Source organism: Nerophis ophidion, linkage group LG07 (genome assembly GCF_033978795.1).
Source record: "Nerophis ophidion isolate RoL-2023_Sa linkage group LG07, RoL_Noph_v1.0, whole genome shotgun sequence".
Classification (NCBI taxonomy): Eukaryota; Metazoa; Chordata; class Actinopteri; order Syngnathiformes; family Syngnathidae; genus Nerophis; species Nerophis ophidion.
Window position 1 is genome coordinate 78,802,994 of NC_084617.1, and position 19,212 is coordinate 78,822,205.

The 19,212-nt window shown below is 46.2% G+C and overlaps 1 long non-coding RNA gene across 2 annotated transcripts; it reads left to right on the forward strand.

Annotated features, from left to right (window-relative positions):
• The first annotated feature begins 5,282 nt into the window (after positions 1-5,282).
• Positions 5,283-18,388, forward strand: LOC133556886 (uncharacterized). Of its 2 annotated transcripts, none has more exons than XR_009807631.1 (10): positions 5,283-5,596; positions 5,675-5,718; positions 6,269-6,301; positions 6,370-6,510; positions 6,579-6,633; positions 7,948-8,119; positions 16,343-16,467; positions 16,571-17,247; positions 17,394-17,642; positions 17,730-18,388. It is a non-coding gene; the product is annotated as an uncharacterized LOC133556886 (long non-coding RNA). The 2 variants fall into 2 exon arrangements; XR_009807630.1 differs by having other exon boundaries at positions 5,284-5,596; positions 6,365-6,510.
• The last annotated feature ends 824 nt before the right edge of the window (positions 18,389-19,212 follow it).

The following is a 19,212-nucleotide window of genomic DNA, read 5'->3' on the forward strand; positions in this document are numbered from 1 at the left end:
CAAAGGAGTTGATCAGGGGCAAGAAGTGGAAGGTTTTAGACTGGCTAAGTCAGTCTCCAGACTTAAACCCAATAGAGCATGTATTTTACCTGCTGAAGAGGAGACTGACAGGAGTAACCCCCCCCCCCAAAACAAACAAAACTGAAAAAGGCTATGGAGAAAGCCTGGAAAAGCATCACAAAAGTTTTGCAACTAAATATTAAGTCCTATACACTTTAATGTATTTTAAGTTTATATGTTCCTGTTGGAGCCTATCTATATTATTTATTTATTAATTGTTTTGACAATCTAATCCAATAATGTCAATGATGATGTTGATTAATTATTGGCTGTTTTAGATTGATTATGATTAAGTGAGCCACTTCCTCCTCCTATGATTAAGAAGAAAGGACAGCTGGGCGTTCCCTTTCTCTGTCTGTCCTGCTGAAGGAGTGAGGAGTGAAATAGTTTGTCTACCACCAAATAAGTTATTTTGATTATGTAGAAAGTCAACAACGGAAAATATTTTTTGTTTGTGAAAATATATTATCAACATTTTCAATCTAGAAATATCTCCCCGAGTGCTTATTAAGGAATTTAGTGAGTATTAAACCTCCTCCTCAAGGCTACTTGGCTATCTTTATTGTAATTTTTTGGAAACTTTTTGGAACGACAGAGTAGCCGTAACAAGTAAACAAACTACACTGTAGACCCGAAGGACCATCCACGATCGCTCTGCACCGACGACAGCAAGCAGCCGGCGGGCCGTGAGTAAAATCAGCTGATGAACGTCATGAATGAATGAATGATCGCGCCGCTGCGCTGTATGGAATCATTTTAACGCTATAGAAAGGAAAGTTGCAGATTGTGGATGTGAAATGCACATGTTGGAAGGACATATAGGAATGAACTAAACAATGGACTAAGTGTAAAATAAATTGAGCAGTGTGATTATTTGGAATGATGTCTGGCACACCTGAGACGGCAGCTGAGGCCGACCACATGCCGAGAACGCGCATTGCTTTGCGCAGAGGCAGACTGGGCGCGTGCACAAGGAAGCTAAATGAAATAAAGACTTTGATGACTCATGTTAGAAATGCTGATAAAGTCAATGATGATTTTGAAGTATTTAAAAGAGCTGTGGATGGATTTAAAAATGCTCACAACTTTGTGCAAAACTTGCTATCAGGAGAGGAAAAGGAAAATGATTATTTTGCCTTCCGCCCGATTGTAGCTGAGATAGGCGCCAGCGCCCCCCGCGACCCCGAAAGGGAATAAGCGGTAGAAAATGGATGGATGGATGGATGACTGGTATGAACCCAGGATAATAAATGTGAATTATTTCATGAAACATGGAAAAGAGAAATTGCACAATCAAAAGTTGGACCACTGGACAGCATATCAAATTTATCTCACAAATCAAAGTCTGTCACTGGATCAAAAGCCTCTAGATGTTCCTCAGTATCCTCAGAATTAAAAAGGGCCAAAGCGTAACAGGCTGCTACAGTGGCTCGAGCTGCTGCACTGAAGGAAAAACACATCTTGCAACTGGAGGAAACAAAGCTTTAAGCAAAGAGGGAGAAAATGCAACTGGAGGGAACAAAGCTTAAAGCAAAGATGGAGCAAATGGAGTTGGAAGCAGATCTCGCAGCATCAACTGCTAAAATACAAATCCTTCAAAGTGATTTAATTCATGAAAGTAATGAGGTGACTCAGGAACCCATGACTGAGTATTATGATTCTCACCATGAAAGAGAAACTATGGCGAGCAATGTGGACTTTATAGAGTTTGGTGTAATACACAAAACCCCACTTCACCAAACCATCTTAAGTCTCCACAGACCTCTACCTAAAAGGAACACCAGCACATCAGAAGATCTAAATAAACCTCAAAACAAAAATGCAATTAAAAAACACAAGACCCAGAGTGTAAATCAGACTCATAATAAATCACTCTGCACAAGATAATGTGGTTATTAATGCTGCTCATGATAACTTGGAAATGGTTATTCAAAGACAAAGTGAAATCGTAAAACTCATTGTCTCACAGCAAAAACTCTACTACCAGCTAGAGAGATGTCTGTTTGATGGTAACCCACTGGCATATCAGTCTTTTATCCATGCATTTGAACACTTGATTGAAGACAAGACTGAGAATCATCAAGACCGACTTTACTACTTTGAACAGTTTGCATCTGGTTTGCCAAGAGACTTGGTTCACAGCTGTTTGCACATGGAAGCCAGTAGGGGCTATAATGAAGCAAGGCGCCTCTTAAAGGAACACTTTGGAAATGAGATGAACATTTCGGGAGGTTACTTGGAAAAAGCCTTGAATTGGACAGCAATTAAAGCTGAGGATGGAAAAATGCTTCATGCATATGCAATGTATTTGAGAGGATGCTGTAATGTAATGCAAGATTTACAGCATTTGGAGGAACTTGATATCCCATCAAACCTAAGGCTGATTACATCCAAACTACCCTACAAACTCAGAGAAAAGTGGCAAAGCACAGCTTATGAGACACAATAGAGGACTGGCAGGAGAATCAGATTCAACAATTTTGTGTATTTTCTAGAAATGCATGCCAAAATGCTTTTGGATCCATTGTTTGGAGACATTCAGGACCAAATAACAAAAAGGCCTCTTCCAAAAAGCACAAGTGGACTAAAACCAATTAGAGGCATAAACAGCAGCTTTGCTACTTCAGTAGCTGTGAATACAGAGTCAGCAGGAAGCGCTGTAAAATACTCTGTTCCACTGCAACCTGCTCAAACCACACCCAGTGGTATCATCCCTTTATGTAGTATTTTAATGGCAAACATGCTCTGATTGACTGCTCACAATTCAAAACACAGTCACATAACGAAAAGATTGATTCAACCCTAATCCACTTCCTCCTCCCATGATTAAGAAGACAGGACAGCTGGGCGCTCCCTTTGTCTGTCTGTCATGATGGAGTGAGGAGTGAAATAGTTTTTTTACCACGAAATAAGTTAATTTGGTTATGTAGAAAGTCAACCACAAAGAATATTTTTTGTTTGTGAAAATAAATAATCAACATTTTGAATCTAGAAATATCTCCGCGAGTGCTTAAGGAATTTAGTGAGTATTAAACCTTCTCTTCAAGGCTACTCGGCTATCTTTATTTTAGTTTTTTCGAAACTTTTTGGAACGACAGAGTAGCCGTAACAGTTCCAATAGTTTTATTCACCTAAAAGTGTTGTGTTCCATTACAAATAATATTATCTTATAAGTTGTGTATCAGATCCAGATGTAAATACTTGGAAATGAAAGCTAAAATGTTGATCTCTTGTCTTATATTCATCTTTTGATGTCAAACCCAAATGTTTTCAGTCTACAACAAAAATAAAGGAACTGGCCTCACTGTTCCAATACTTTTGGAGGGCACTGTATAAGTGTTTCTATCCTTGGACTGTAGTACATCAATACTTACACTTATTCTAAAGATAGTAAATGATCCAAGTCTTTCTCTCCTTGTATTTGTAGCACACCATTACTTAAACTGACTTCTATTGATAGCATATACAGTTGTGATCAAAATTATTCAACCCCCACACAATTTAGGTGTTTTAGCAAGTTGGACATTTATTCCTTATTTTGTTTATAGTCATATCAAATAAAGATGCATCAAATAGACAAATGCAACTTAAATTGTAACACTGTATTTTACAAAATACCAAAAAAGGAAATTTTTATTAATATCTCATTGACAAAATGATTCAACCCCCTGGTTACATGCATCTTTAGTACTTAGTAGAACAGCCTTTGGCAGTAATGACATCCTTCAAACGTGATACATAACCGGACACAAGCTTCTTGCAAGCATCTACAGGTATTTTAGCCCATTCCTCTTGGGCAAAGGCCTCCAGTTCATTCATATTCTTGGGCTTGCGTGCTGCAACTGCCTTCTTCAAGTCCCACCACAGCTTTTCTAGAGGATTTAGGTCTGGCGACTGTGAAGGCCACTCCAGAGTCTTCCAGCCCTTCTTCTGCAACCACTCTGATGTTGATTTGGAGGTTGCTTGGGATCCTTGTCCTGTTGGAAGGTCCAACGTCTCCCAAGCCTCAGCTTCCTCACTGACTTCATGACATTTGCAGCTAATATATCCTGCTAGGAAATAGAATTCATAATGCCTTGAACGCGCTGGAGATTCCCGGTACCTGAGGCAGAGAAACACCCCCAGAGCATGATTGACCCCCCACCATGCTTAACAGTAGGAAAGGTGTTCTTCTCTTTGTAAGCTTCATTTTTTCTCCTCCAGACATAACCTTGATTCATAGGCCCAAAGAGTTCCAGTTTTGTCTCATCACTCCATAGAACAGTTTCCCAAAAACTTTGGGGGTTCTCCAGATGATTTTTGGCATACTGGAGTCTATTTTTCTTGTGCCTGGTAGTCAGAAGTGGTGTGCACCTGGGAGTTCTGGCATGGAGGCCTTCATCTCGTAGTGCGCACCTTATTGTCTGGGACGAAACCTGCGTTCCCCCCTCTGCAATGTCCTGTTGTAGTTCCTCAGCTGTTACCCGGGGGTTTTTCACCACTGTACGCTCCAAATACCGGACAGCAGTTGCACACAGCATCCTCTTTCTACCACGCCCAGGTAGTGTTTCCACTGTGTCTTTAGCTTTAAACTTGCAAATTATGCTCCCAACTGTGTCTCTTGGAATGTGTAATGTCTTTGCTATTTTCTTATATCCATATCCTTTCTTATGAAGAGAAATGACCTCCTTTCTTGACTTCTTTGACTACTCCCTGGACTTCACCATGTTGCAAATACACCATTGACCCACTACAAGAAGCTGAGCGTCACAGTCTTTTTCAATCAGTTTAATTTTGCTCTTTATGCTTCTAATCACATCTACAGATGTTTTCAACACCTGATTGAAAATATCTTATTCAAATTATGTTCTTAAGAGTTATGATCTTCAAGGGGTTGAATAATTTTGTCACTGAAATATTAAGAGAAATGACACTGTTTGGTATGTTACAACATATAATGTTGTAATTCAATTTGCATTTGTCTACTTAATGCATCTTTATTTGATATGACTATAAATAAAATACGGAATAAATGTCCAACTTGCTAAAACACCAACATTGTGTGGGCGTTGAATAATTTTGATCACAACTGTAAGTGTTTCTATCCTTGTCATGTACTTTCTCCTAAAGGTAGTATACTATACAAGTATTTCAGTACATCAATACATACATTTTCTTCTAAAGATAATATATTATACAAGTGATTCTGTCCTTGTACTGTAGTACACTTTATTCTAAATATAACAGTAAACTAAGTATTTCTGTCCCTGTACATCAATACATAGTTTTTTTTGTAAAGATAGTATATAAGTGTTTCTGTCCATCAATACTCACTATTTCCCCTAAAGTTCAAAATTATATAAGTGTTTCTATCCTTGTACTGTAGTACATCAATACTTACACTTTCTTCTAAAGGTAGTGTTTTATAGAAGGTAGTGGAATTAGTTATCATGTACAAGATGTATTTACGGGATATTTTTAACTCCATGTTATACATGTATGTTTGTCTCCTCATTCAAAGGGCTTCCAAAGAAGAGGTGGACCCAAAGGAGACATTGTGAGTATCACTTTTGTTTGTGAATGATTGGAGCCTTCAATATGAAACACTAACAAATATTCTGTTTTCTGCTTGAAGGTAGACTCCGACGTGGAGGGGCTAGCTGGTGAGAAAGGGGAAAAGTAAGACCAGTCATTTTGAACTTTCTGAAGTTGACCTGTTGATATTTAAATATTGAAAGCAAAGACAAATAATATACTATTTGACTGAGACCCATTTTGGGTCCCTAAGACTTTTAACAATCAAGGAAAGACCTTAAGGTTTTAAAAACCAAAATGGCCCCTACATTCGTTAACTTTTAAGTGTGCGGCCCTTTGTGGTAAAGTTTTGGACATCCCTTGTTTCGTTTTAATGAATAGCTGAGCAGAAAGGAATCTTGTATAGATTATACATTAACAGTACTTTAGAAAATTTTTTTTAATTAAAGTGAGTCATTGTGTTTCAGTATTTTTGCCCTGCCACTTGTAGGAACCCTCATTCTGCATGTTTTTGTACAGACTATTGTTGGACAATCTTTCAACGCTGCATTCAAACATTTTCGTAGTTGAACCTTATATGTAGAAACACAAATGTTTCTGGGTGCTGTGCTTACTGAACGGAGGAAAACAAATCTAAAGGACAAGAACTTGCAATTTTTAAAATCAGTATCTCATGATTGTTTGGGTGTGACAGGGTATGTCTGGAGAATCTGGCACTAAAGGACAGGTGAGTTGTGTATGATCATGTGTTAAGTAAATATACACTTCATGCACTTGTATGTGTTTGCAGCACAGAGTGAGGAGACCTTGGACATAATGGTCCAACATGGAGACTCTGGGAAGCCAGGTGATGTAGGACCCCCTGGACTGCCTGGTCCTCGGGGGTTGAACGGCATGAGCGGTGTGCATGGCAGGCCGGGTATTGAGGGTCCACCGGTGAGTCCACTCACTGTTTGGGAAATGTAATGGTTGTCACTTTTACACAATGTTGTTCTTCTCTTCAGGGACAAGATATATCTGACCAGCATATTATTGATGTGGTATAAAGAATGTTGCAAGGTGAGCTTTACCACTCTAATTTCCCTCCAAAAAAATAATCAATTGCTTGTTATTGTAAACAAAAACTCTATTACATATGTAAAGTTTCAGTTCAATATGTCAAAATTGAAAATGACAGTTAGCCAAAATCAAATCAAAACCGAAAATGTTGGAAGATGTGTGGAGATGTGGTGGAGAGGTTAGGGTTAGTGTTTTATAGGAAGGAATAAGTTATTGTGTATAACAGGGGTCACCAACGCGGACACCCTAAACCTAACCCTAACACGTAAGGACCAGATGAGTAGCCCGCTGGCCTGTTCTAAAAATAGCTCAAATAGCAGCACTTACCAGTGAGCTGCCTCTATTTTTTAAATTATATTTATGTACTATCAGGGTTAGGGTTAACCCCAACTCTCGCTTTGCTCGACATTTTTAATTCTAAGAGAGACAAAACTAAAATTTAATTAGAAAATCCAAGAAAATATTTTAAAGACCCTGTCTTTTTACATTGCTTCTTATAACTTTCAGAAAGACAATTTAAGAGAAAAAATACATTCTTGAAAATGATTTTAGGATTTTTAAACACATATACCTTTTTACCTTTTAAATTCATTCCTCTTCTTTCCTGAAAATTTAAAATGTTAAGCCCACCAGGCTGCACCAAACTTTTGGTGCTTTGTTCACACAGAAAAGTACAGTGGTGTATGTGCAGCAACTATGAAGGTTGCAAGCCTGTTTGGTTCCACTTATCTTTGTGAATCAGCCTTTTCTGACATGAACTTCATCAAGAAGAAACACAGAACAAGCCTCACTGATGCACATCTGCAAGACTCACTCAGAGTTGCAGTTTCTGGTTACACAGCAGAGTACAACACACTAGTTAACAGAATGCCATGCCAGGCTTCCCACTAACTGACAAAGAAACAGATATCAGATTTGGTGTCCAGTTCAAAGTGTGACATGATGAGAGTTGACTTTTGTATTTTACGTGAGTTATTATTTGTACAAACATGGTGCAAAGTAATTCATGATTTGTTAAAAAATGTTAGTGGCTAGCTAACCTTAACCCTAACCGTAAATCATTAAGATCAGTTTTTCCACATAATATTTATTATTAATAATAACATAGAGCTAAAGGTAAATGTAGCAAATTGGCTATTTTTGGCAATTTATTTAAGTGTGTAACAAACTGGTAGGCTTTCGCATAAATCAGTACTCAAGAAGTAACCCTTGGTTTCAAAAAGGTTGGTGCCCCCTGGTGTATAAGATGTATGTATGGTATATTTTTAATCTCTACATTATACAGTTCCTAAATGAATCTCTTTTTTGTGACAGAGAGGCTGGCAGCAGTAGCAGTGAGCACTAAAAGGGCTGTGCCGTTGAACAACCGGCTATTCTGGTCCTCCGTGATTAATGGTTCCACAAAGACCACATGATTTGCCTGGTTCCCGAAGAATTCCTGGAACGATGGGAGCTGACAGACGGATTGGAAACACATGTCTTAAAGGTAGGGACATGTTTAGTTTCATCTACAGTAATGTGTGTGTATACATATGCTTACATATACATATTTAAACATGTGTATACATTTGTACCAATGTGTACATATGTATGCACTTTTTTTTTAGTCAGTATACAAACGTACAACGAATTGGGGTTAGGGTTAGAGGGTTAACCCTAACCCCAACCCTAACCGACTGTCTTCTATGCCTAAAACCTACCCTCTAACCCTAACCATAACCCCAACCCTAAACGACTTTCTTTCTATGCCTAAATGCTACCCATCTCGCTTTCTCTTTAAATCTAACCCTAAATCCTTACCCCAACCCTAACCCCAACCCTAACCGACTGTCTTTTCTATGCCTAAAACCTACCCTCTAACCCCAACCCTAACCGACTTTCTTTCTATGCCTGAATCCTACCCGTCTCTCTTTCTCTTTAAATCTAACCCTAAATCCTTACCCTTACCCCAACCCTAACCGACTGTCTTTCTATGTCAAAGACCTACCCTCTAACCCCAACCCCAATCCCAACCACAACCACAACCCCAACCCCAACCCTAACCCTAACCCCAACCCTAACCCAACCCTTAACCTAACCCAAATCCTTACCCTTACCCCAACCCTAACCCTAACCGACTGTCTGCCTATGCCTAAAACCTAACCCTTACCCTAACCGACTGTCTTTCTATGCCTAAAACCTACCCCATGACCCCAATCCAAACCCCAACCCTAACCGACTGTCTTTCTTTGCCTAAAACCTACCCCCTGACCCCAATCCTAACCCCAACCCTAACCGACTTTCTTTCTATGCCTAAATCCTACCTTTCTCTCTTTCTCTTTGAATCCAACCCTAAATCCTTACCCCAACCCTAACCCCAATCCTAACCCCAACCCTAACCGAGTGTCTTTCTATGCCTAAAACCTACCCTCTAACCCCAACCCTAACAGACTTTCTTTCTATAGTTAAGACCTACCCTCTAACCCCAATCCTAACCCAGACCCCAACCCCAACCCCAACCCTAACCCCAACCCTAACCCTAACCCCAACCCTAACCCCAAACCCGACTCCTTACCCCAACCCTAACCCCAATCCTAACCCTAACCCCAACCCAATCCCCAACCCTAACCCCAAACCCCAACCCCAACTCCTTACCCTTACCCCAACCCTAACCCCAACCCTTACCCTAACCCAAATCCTTACCCTAACCCTAACCGACTGTCTTTCTATGCCTAAGACCTACCCTCTAACCCCAACCCTAACCCCAACCCCAAACCCCAACCCAAATCCTTACCCTTACCCCAACCCTAACCCTAACCGACTGTCTGTCTATGCCTAAAACCTAACCCTTACCCTAACCCAAATCCTTACCCTAACCGACTGTCTTTCTATGCCTAAAACCTACCCCATGACCCCAATCCAAACCCCAACCCTAACTGACTGTCTTTCTTTGCCTAAAACCTACCCCCTGAACCCAATCCTAACCCCAACCCTAACCGACTTTCTTTCTATGCCTAAATCCTACCTTTCTCTCTTTCTCTTTAAATCCAACCCTAAATCCTTACCCCAACCCTAACCCCAATCCTAACCCCAATCCTAACCCCAACCCTAACCGACTGTCTTTCTATGCCTAAAACCTACCCTCTAACCCCAACCCTAACAGACTTTCTTTCTATAGTTAAGACCTACCCTCTAACCCCAACCCTAACCCAGACCCCAACCCCAACCCTAACCCCAACCCTAACCCCAAACCCCAACTCCTTACCCCAACCCTAACCCCAACCCTAAACCTAACCCCAACCCTAACCCTAACCCCAACCCTAACCCCAAACCCCAACTCCTTACCCTTACCCCAACCCTAACCCCAACCCTTACCCTAACCCAAATCCTTACCCTAACCCTGGACTCTTGCCTCCGGAATTCCAGGCATTGGTCCAGGCTGACGGGCTCACATTGTCCGGTTCGGGCTGTGCACCTGCGGTTCCCCCTAACCTGACACGCGAGGAAGTTGAGGCCCTTGATAGTCTTAAGTGCAATAAGCACATTGTGATCAAGCCTGCCGACAAAGGCAGTGCTGTTGTCATTTTTGACAGATCACAATACATATGGGAGGGCTCTCGGCAGTTGAGTGACACTACATATTATAAACCGCTGCCTGAACCTATTTACCCCGAAACTATCCCCATGGTAGAAAAGATTATTCATAATCTACTACTTAAAAAGTTTATCAATTCGAAACAAGAAAAGTACCTCCTTGGTGAGCCGGATCCCCGCCCCCGCAGATTTTACATGCTCCCTAAGATCCATAAGGAGCCAGAGCAATGGAGCAGGCCCCATGAGATACCGCCGGGCCGCCCCATTGTATCTGACTGCGGGAGCGAGACGTATAGAACGGCAGAGTACATCGACCATTATTTAACGCCACTCTCCCTTCTACACGGCAGCTACATCAAGGACACTTACGATTTCATTGATAAGATTAAAAATGTGCACATTCCCCCAGATGCCATCTTATTTACGATTGATATTGACAGCCTGTATACTAACATTGATATCGAGGAGGGTATCCGGGCTGTCAAAAATGTCTTCCACAGGTATCGTGACGTCAGCAGGCCTGAGAAGGAGCTCTTGGAGCTCCTTGATATTAATTTGGGGCGAAACGATTTTGAGTTCGATGGTCGTTTCTACCTCCAAATTAAGGGCACTGCTATGGGCAAGAAATTTGCACCTGCGTATGCCAACATTTTTATGGCAGAATGGGAGACATCTGCTTTGGCCTCTTGCCCAAAACGTCCCGAACATTATTTTCGGTACCTGGATGACATCTGGGGCGTTTGGACTCACTCTAGTGAGGAGTTCAGCGTGTTTTTAAACACGCTCAACACGCACAATAAAAATATTACCATCAAGTCGACCACGAGTCACACATCCGTCGACTTTTTGGACACCACGACATTCAAGGGTCCGAATTTTGCTAAAACGCAACTTTTGGACATAAAAGTGTTCTTCAAGGAGACGGACACCCATGCGCTCCTTTACAAAAGCAGCTTCCACCCCAAGCACACATTTGCGGGGCTGGTGAAATCCCAACTCCTGAGGTTTCATCGTATTTGTACTAGGCAGGAGGATTTCCTGGTGGCCGCGAAGACCCTCTTTACTGCTCTGAAGAGGAGGGGCTATTCCAGGTCCTTCCTCAGAAGACAGTTTAGGGTCTTCCTGGACCCGAAGGGACCTCCTCCTGGTACGGACATGATTCCTCTTATCACCACCTACTCTCCTTCGGCCGTCAGGGTCGTGAGAAAAGTCAAAACCCATTTCCGTACATTCTCGGAGAGTAGCGGGAGGCTGCAGGGGCACTATGTGGTACCGGCCTACCGGAAGAACCCCAACTTGAATGATATGTTGGTCAGGGCCAGGGTCAGCCCACTGGGAGACCCACCCTCCGCTCAGAGGGACGCCCTTGTCCGACACGCGCCGTGGTTTGTGAACCCCCAGAACCGCAAGGTTTTCCAACCACTGTGTCGTGGCGGACTACATACACAAAACTGTGTTTATGTCATTCGCTGTCAACGATGTGGCAATATGTACGTGGGCGAGACGGGCAATACTTTAGCTAGGAGATTCGCCCAACATAAGTACAACATCGTTAGACGCAAAAACACCAATACTCACCTGGTCCGGCATTTTGTCCGACACGGGTGGTCTGCCGTCCGGGCTACTGTCGTCGAAGCGAACCCCAGATGGAGCCTCGCCCAACGTCGGAGGGCGGAGCACATCTGGATCGCGAACTTGGGCACCAGGTATCCAGTAGGCCTCAACGAGGTATGAGGGGGAGCCATAGGACTGTTGATGGACAGGGCATATTCCTTTTTTTACTTCCCTTTTTATTTTTCTTATATATCCCCCCACCCCACCTTCCTTCCTAACCCTACCCATTTTTCTTTTTTATGGTTTTTACCATAACCCCAATCCTAACCCTAATCCTAACCCCAACCCCAACCCCAACCCTAAACCTAACCCCAACCCTAACCCCAAACCCCAACTCCTTACCCTTACCCCAACCCTAACCCCAACCCTTACCCTAACCCAAATCCTTACCCTAACCCTAACCGACTGTCTTTCTATGCCTAAAACCTACCCTCTAACCCCAACCCTAACCCCAACCCCAAACCCCAACCCCAACCCAAATCCTTACCCCAACCCCAACCCTTACCCCAACCGACTGTCTTTCTATGCCTAAAACCTAACCTTAACCCAAATCCTTACTCTTACCCCAACCCTAACCCTAACTGACTGTCTTTCTATGCCTAAAACCTACCCTCTAACCCCAACCCTAACCGACTTTCTTTCTATGCCTAAGACCTACCCTCTAACCCCAACCCTAACCCAGACCCCATCCCTAACCCCAACCCTAACCCCAACCCTAACTCCAAACCCCAAACCCAACTCCTTACCCTTACCCCAACCCTTACCCTAACCCAAATCCTTACCCTAACCCTAACCGACTGTCTTTCTATGCCTAAGACCTACCCTCTAACCCCAACCCTAACCCCAACCCCAACCCCAAACGCCAACCCAAATCCTTACCCTTACCCCAACCCTAACCGACTGTCTTCCTATGCCTAAAACCTAACCCTAACCCAAATCCTTACCCTTACCCCAACCCTAACCCCAACACTAACCCCAACCCCAACTCCTTACCCCAACCCTTACCCTAACCCAAATCCTTACCCTAACCCTAACCGACTGTCTTTCTATGCCTAAGACCTACCCTCTAACCCTAACCCTAACCCTAACCCTAACCCTAACCTTACCCCAACCCCCAACCCAAATCGTTAGGATTATGGTTAGGGTTAGGATTGGGGTAAGGGTATGCACAGTCCGTCTGCAGCCCGCCCGGGCGACGCCCACACCAACCCCGGAACCCCCCGAAGACCCTGAAAGATGTGCGCGCTGCGCCAGACACATACAGCCAAATTAGTGACGGGCATGACTGGCCCTGCCATCCAGCGACGCGTTTCGGTCTCTTGACCTCTTCAGGCTGGCTAGGGTTAGGGTTAGGGTTAGGTTTGTGGTTGGGGTTGGGGTTAGGGTTAGGAGAGAGAGAGAGTGAGATAGAGAGAGAGAGAGAGAGAGAGAGTGAGTGAGTGAGAGAGAGAGAGTGAGATGAGAGAGAGAGTAAAGGTTAGGTTTAGGAGAGGAGAGAGTAAAGGTTAGGTTTAGGAGAGGAGAGGGAGAGGGATAGAGAGAGAGAGAGTGTGAAAAAAAGATTAGGGTTAGGGTTAGGTTTGGGGTTAGGATTAGGGTTGGGGTAAGGGTGTGCTCGGTCCGTCTGCAGCCCGCCCGGGCGACGCCCACACCAGTCGCAGAACCCCCCGAGAACCCCGAAGGCGTACAACGCCAAACTCCTGGGTGTGCAGTGTGGTGGCAAACACGGCCAAATGTTTGTGGCTGTCCAACGACGCGTTTCGGTCCCTCAGACCTCATCAGGTTGGCTGTTCTCTAACACACGGCTTCTTTCTTGTCTTCACAGCTGGATGTCCCCTCATCGACAGCTGGAGAGCGAATGAGCCGGTGGAGTAGGAGGAGGACTTATTTATGAGAGCTCTACAGGGGGTGGAGCTTCGGTTCCCCTGCAGTGTCACAACGGACCCCTCAGCCCAACCACGCAAGACAATGTAAATATGGTTGTTCTTTTGTGCCTCAACTCCTGTAATGTGTTTGAGCTCCTCACCACACTGACATGGTGCCACTTGCACTCACGTCCCTCGCAAACAGAGTCCCCAGGAAGCCCCACGACCGGCAGAACGCCACCCAAAGACGGACTGGAGGCACTGGCGGGTTAGGGTTAGGTTTGTGGTTGGGGTTGGGGTTAGGGTTAGGAGAGAGAGAGAGTGAGATAGAGAGAGAGAGAGAGAGAGAGAGAGAGAGAGAGTGAGTGAGAGAGAGAGAGAGAGAGTGAGATGAGAGAGAGAGTAAAGGTTAGGTTTAGGAGAGGAGAGAGTAAAGGTTAGGTTTAGGAGAGGAGAGGGAGAGGGATAGAGAGAGAGAGAGTGTGAAAAAAAGAAAAGAGAGAAGAGGAGGGTGTGCTCGCTCCATCACAACCTGTCCAGGCGACGCCAAGCCGAACGATGGCCACCCCAAGGACCCTGGAAGAAATCGAATCGGGGCTTAGGGTTAGGGTTAGGGTTAGGGTTGGGGTTGGGGTTGGGGTTAGGGTTAGAGTTAGGAGTTAGGGTTAGGTATAAAGAGAAGGAGAGATGGGTAGGTGTTAGGTGTAAAGAGAAGAGAGACGGGTAGGTTTTAGGAGTGAAAAAGGAGAGTCGGTTAGGGTTAGGGTAAGGGGTGGGGGAAGGGCGATAAAAGAGTGTAAAAAAGAATATAAGAAGGGTGTGCACGGTCCATCTATGGCCCAGCGGGCTCGCACTCACGCCTCATTGAGGCCCCCCGGATGGCGGGTGCCCAGTTTTGTGATCCAGGAGCGTTCAGTCCCCCTGCGTTGGCCTACACTCCACTTGGAGTCGGCCTGGATCACGCACGCCCGGACAGAAGCCCACCCGTGCCGGATGAAGTGTTGCACTAGGTGGGTGGATGTGTTCTTCCGCCGGACAATATTGTATTTGTGTTGGCGAAAACGGGTGGCCATTGTGTTACCCGTTTCGCCCACATACATGACTTGGCAGCGCTGGCAGAGGATAACATACACACAATTCTTCGTGTGCCCGTCCCCTCTGCACAGCGGTCGAAAGACCTTGCCATTGTGTCGGTTGATCAACCAGGGGATATGCTGAAAGGGAGCATTGCTTCGAGTGGGGGGCGGGTCTCTAAGGGAGGGAACCCGAGCTCTAACCAGCAAATCCCCCAGGCTAGGATTCTTCCGGTAGGCTGAGACCAAATAGTGTTGTTGAAGTCTCCCGCTTTTGTCAACAAAATCCCTGAAATTGTGTTTCACTATTCTGGACACCTGTACCGCCGCAGGTGAGAATGTGGTGATGAATGGGATCATGGACTCACCGAGGGGGGGCTTTTTAGGGTCAAGGAAGCACCTGAACTGTCTCCTGAGGAAGGTTCTAGAATACCCCCTCCTCCTCAGGGCACAGAACAGGGTTCCAGTGGCCGTGATGAAGTCCTCCTCCCTGGTGCAAATTCGGTGGAACCTCAATAACTGTGATTTGACCAGTCCCGCGTAAGTGTGTCGGGGGTGGAAACTGGTCTTATGGAGGAGGGCGTGGGTGTCTGTTTGTTTAAAGAAAACTTTAATGTCAAGGTGATGGGTGGAGCAGAAAGTTGGACCTTTGAAGGTGGTGGTGTCTAGAAAGTCCACCGAGGAGGGGCTGGTGGTGGATTTGATGGTAATGCTCGGATTATGTGTATTGAGGGTGTGGCGGAACACCTCAAACTCCTCCACGGAGTGACCCCAAACACCCCAGATATCGTCGAGATATCGTAGATAGTGGAGGGGCTGAATTGGACAGGCCGCCAGGGCAGAAGTCTCCCATTCCGCCATGAAAATATTGGCGTAAGCCGGAGCGAACTTCTTCCCCATGGCCGTGCCTTTGATTTGGAGGAAGAACTTCCCGTTGAATTCAAAGTCATTCCTCCTAAGATTGATATCGAGAAGCTGGAGGAGTTCTTTCTCCGGCCTGCTAATGTCTCGATATTTGACAAAAATGTTTTTTACGGCTTGGATGCCCTGGTCAATGTCAATATTGGTGTATAAACTATCTATATCTATGGTGAACAAAATGGCCTCTTGGGGAATATCTAAATTTTTAATTTTGTCAATAAAGTCGTATGTGTCTTTGAGGTAGCTAGCGTGTTTGATGGAGAGTGGGGTCAAGTAATAGTCAATAAATTCTGCTGTTCTATAAGTCTCGCTACCACAGTCTGACACGATAGGCCTGCCCGGGGGGATTTCATGTGGTCGGCTCCACTTGTGCGGTTCTTTGTGGATTTTTGGCAGCAAGTAGAACCTGCGGGGGCGGGGGTCCGATTCACCCAAGAGGTAGGTGTGCTGTTTGTGGTTAATGAATCTTTTGTTGATTAAATTGTTGACTATTTTTTGTACCATAGGGGCAGTGTCGGGGTAAATAGGTGTGGCCAATGGGGAGTAGTATGTGGTGTCGCTTAGTTGTCTGGTGCCCTCCCAGATATATTGCGCCCTGTCTAAGATGACCACTGCGCTTCCCTTGTCTGCCGGTTTAATGACTATGTCTTTGTTGTTTTTCAGACTCTGCAAGGCCTCAGCTTCTGCCCGTGTGAGATTGGGCGCAACCGCGAGGGCGCAACCCGAAAGGAGCGATGGGTGCTCATCCGCCGAGACCAGCGCGTGGACCTCCGGCGGCAGCAGACCAGGTGAGGGCTCCCATTGGGACCTCGGGGTGAAAGGTCGCGGTACGAGGGACCCCTGCTTCTCGTAAAACACCGCTAATTTGACCCCCCTGTGGTATTCCTGTAGGTCAAATTTCACCTGGTGGTGCCACTCGGAGCTGAGATTGGTGGACGGAACGAAGCTGAGGCCTTTGTCAAGGAGGGAGCGCTGCGACGAGGTAAGTAGGAATTTTTTGGACAAATTTACAATGTTTTTGTTTGTGTTTGTGGTGGTGTTGTTTGTGCTGGTGTGGCCCCCCCGACAGGTCGGGTTTTTGGGGACGCCAAGTTTAAATGCTGAAGCCAATGCTTCAGCATATTCCTGGCCGTGGTATCGGTCCAATGTATATTGTCCCTACCGGTTGCGAACTGGTCGCTGGTGAGTGCTGGGATGAAATGGTAGTTTTTGTGAATATAACTATTAATTTGCCGGAGGTTGTCCTTATGTTCCTCGGGCAAATTGTCGGAAAAGTTGAGGAGGGGGATGAAGATTTCGGCATTGGGGAATGTGATTTTGGCCGTCTTAAGGGCCTTTTGAAGCTGTTTGAAGGTGGTAGATTTGGGGTTTTGTTCTTTATTGTTGAGGCCGAAAGATAAGACCACCATTTCAACCTCAGCACTAACTTTGGTTTTTTGCAGGATGGCCTCTGCGTGGCGGAAGTTGGCCCCCGGGTAGCTGTCCATCTGGAGGTCCTGGAGACCAGTGGATGGAAGGAGACTGATATTGGAGTCCCCGATCACCAGGACCTTCCTATGAACAGACAGGTGCCAGTCCACCATCTTACGTGTTGTACTAATGTGTCTTGTAGGCCTCCTCCGCGGACTGGTTGGCGTGGTAACTTGTGCCCCGTTTGTGTCTACTGTCGGCTGAGAAGCCGAAGTGACAGTTTTTGTCCTTTTCTGGCTTCCAGAAAAGAACGAGGACCAGCTAGCCCGCGCCTCCGGAGCGGAAGTGTCCGGAACGGGCGTGACTGGAGGAGGAGTGTCTACAAGAGGCACGTCTGGCAGAGGTGCGTCCGGGAGGGGCGCGTCCAGGAGTAAGGAAGTCGGTGTAGGTGGTCTCGGTTGGTCAGGACCAAGTTGGGACCAACTTGGAGGCGTGTCCAGGGGCAGCTGGGACCACCCTGGGTGCACTACCGGGGGTGACGCCGGCTGCTCAGGTGAGTGGTGGTAAGTGTCTGGCTGGCCAGGTGTCCCCTGTACATTGTCCGCTACATGGACTAGAACTGGTATGTTTTGTTCTACAGGTAGCGGTGGCGCCTCGGAAAGCGCAGGGGGGACCCCGACCTCGGTCTCGACACGCCCAGGCGGCCCGGGTGGCGGGACCAGGGGAGCCTGAACCGTGGAGCAGTCAGGAGGACTACTACATGGCTCCAGGGGGCGTGTCGCTCTCTGGGGCCTGGATGGTGCTGCAGCCAGAGAGGAAGGTGACAACACCGGGAAGGGGACCGGGGTGACAGGTCCCCTAGGACCCGGAACCGGTTCCACCACCGGGGACCAGTCCCCGACCACCGGGTCGGTCATGGTGGACGCCGTAGCGCGCGCAGGAGCGTGCAGGGTCGGGACCGGCAGCGGCACGGTGGACACCGTGGCGCGTGCAGGAGCGTGCAGGGTTGGAACCGGCAGGGTCCGCGAGGGTTGCACTGGGGGGTGCACTGCATCCACCACCATTCGGGTGCTGGACGGGTCCAAGCGGACTGGTGACCCCGTCTGCTGCGATCGCGCGGGACTCCCCCCCTCGTCCACGGCACGAGCGTCAACACAGATAGAGATCACCAGACCCTCGGCCAGCCGAAGTGTCTCGGCGGTCAATCTGCGTCCCAGGTGTGTCTTGGCCCACGCCGAGGCCACCTGGAATGGGTCCTGCCAGTTCTGTCCAATAAAGACACTCAATTTACTAATTTCAGTTTGCAGCGCTTTATTGTAATGATCTCTGAGTATTTTGACTGTTGTTTGTGCCCAATTATGTGCGTTGTTTTTAATTAAGGATTCTGTATCCGGGTTGGTGACCGCTGGCCTGATTCCGGTCGTTAAGGTGAGTTCCATATTGGTAATGGTTTGTGGTTGGATGTCTTTATTAACATTATTTTGATGGTGCACAATTTTAATAATGTTATAAATGATTTTAGCTTTGAGGCTAAAATCGACATCCTGGTTGTCAGGGGGAATTTCCCTGGGGGGGCGGTTAGTGTCAACATTCCTGGTAATGTTGGGGCGTTGACCCCGTCCAAAACCAGGTTTGTCAGTCCTGTAAGTCCTCCTGGGATTGGGAGGCTCATAGTGTGCAGGTCTGAAATTTACCCTGTTATTTTGGGGCCGATTGTGTGCAGGGTTTTGGAAATATTGAGGTTTGAAGCCTCTGGAAAAATTGTTGTTATTGTTTTTATTTTTTTGGTGTGAAGTGCGAGAATTTTCCCACCATGGGGCACCGTAGCGTTTGCCACGCGCGCCGTTGTTATTCCTGTCGCGCGAGACGTTGCCCTGGCGACGTGTGTCACGTGAGGGGTAGTCCCGGCGACGTGTGTTGTTGGTGGAGTAATCACGGCGGCGTGTGTAGCGTGTTGGATAATCACGGCGTCGTGCGTCGCGCGCAGGATAGTCCCGGCGACGTGCGTCGCGTGTGGGGTAGTCCTGACGGCGTACGTCACGTCTCTCACGTGATCGGTTGCCGTAGCGACGCGTGTCGCTGCGGAGGCGCACCCGCTCGTCCTCCTCCTCTGCAGGACAGCC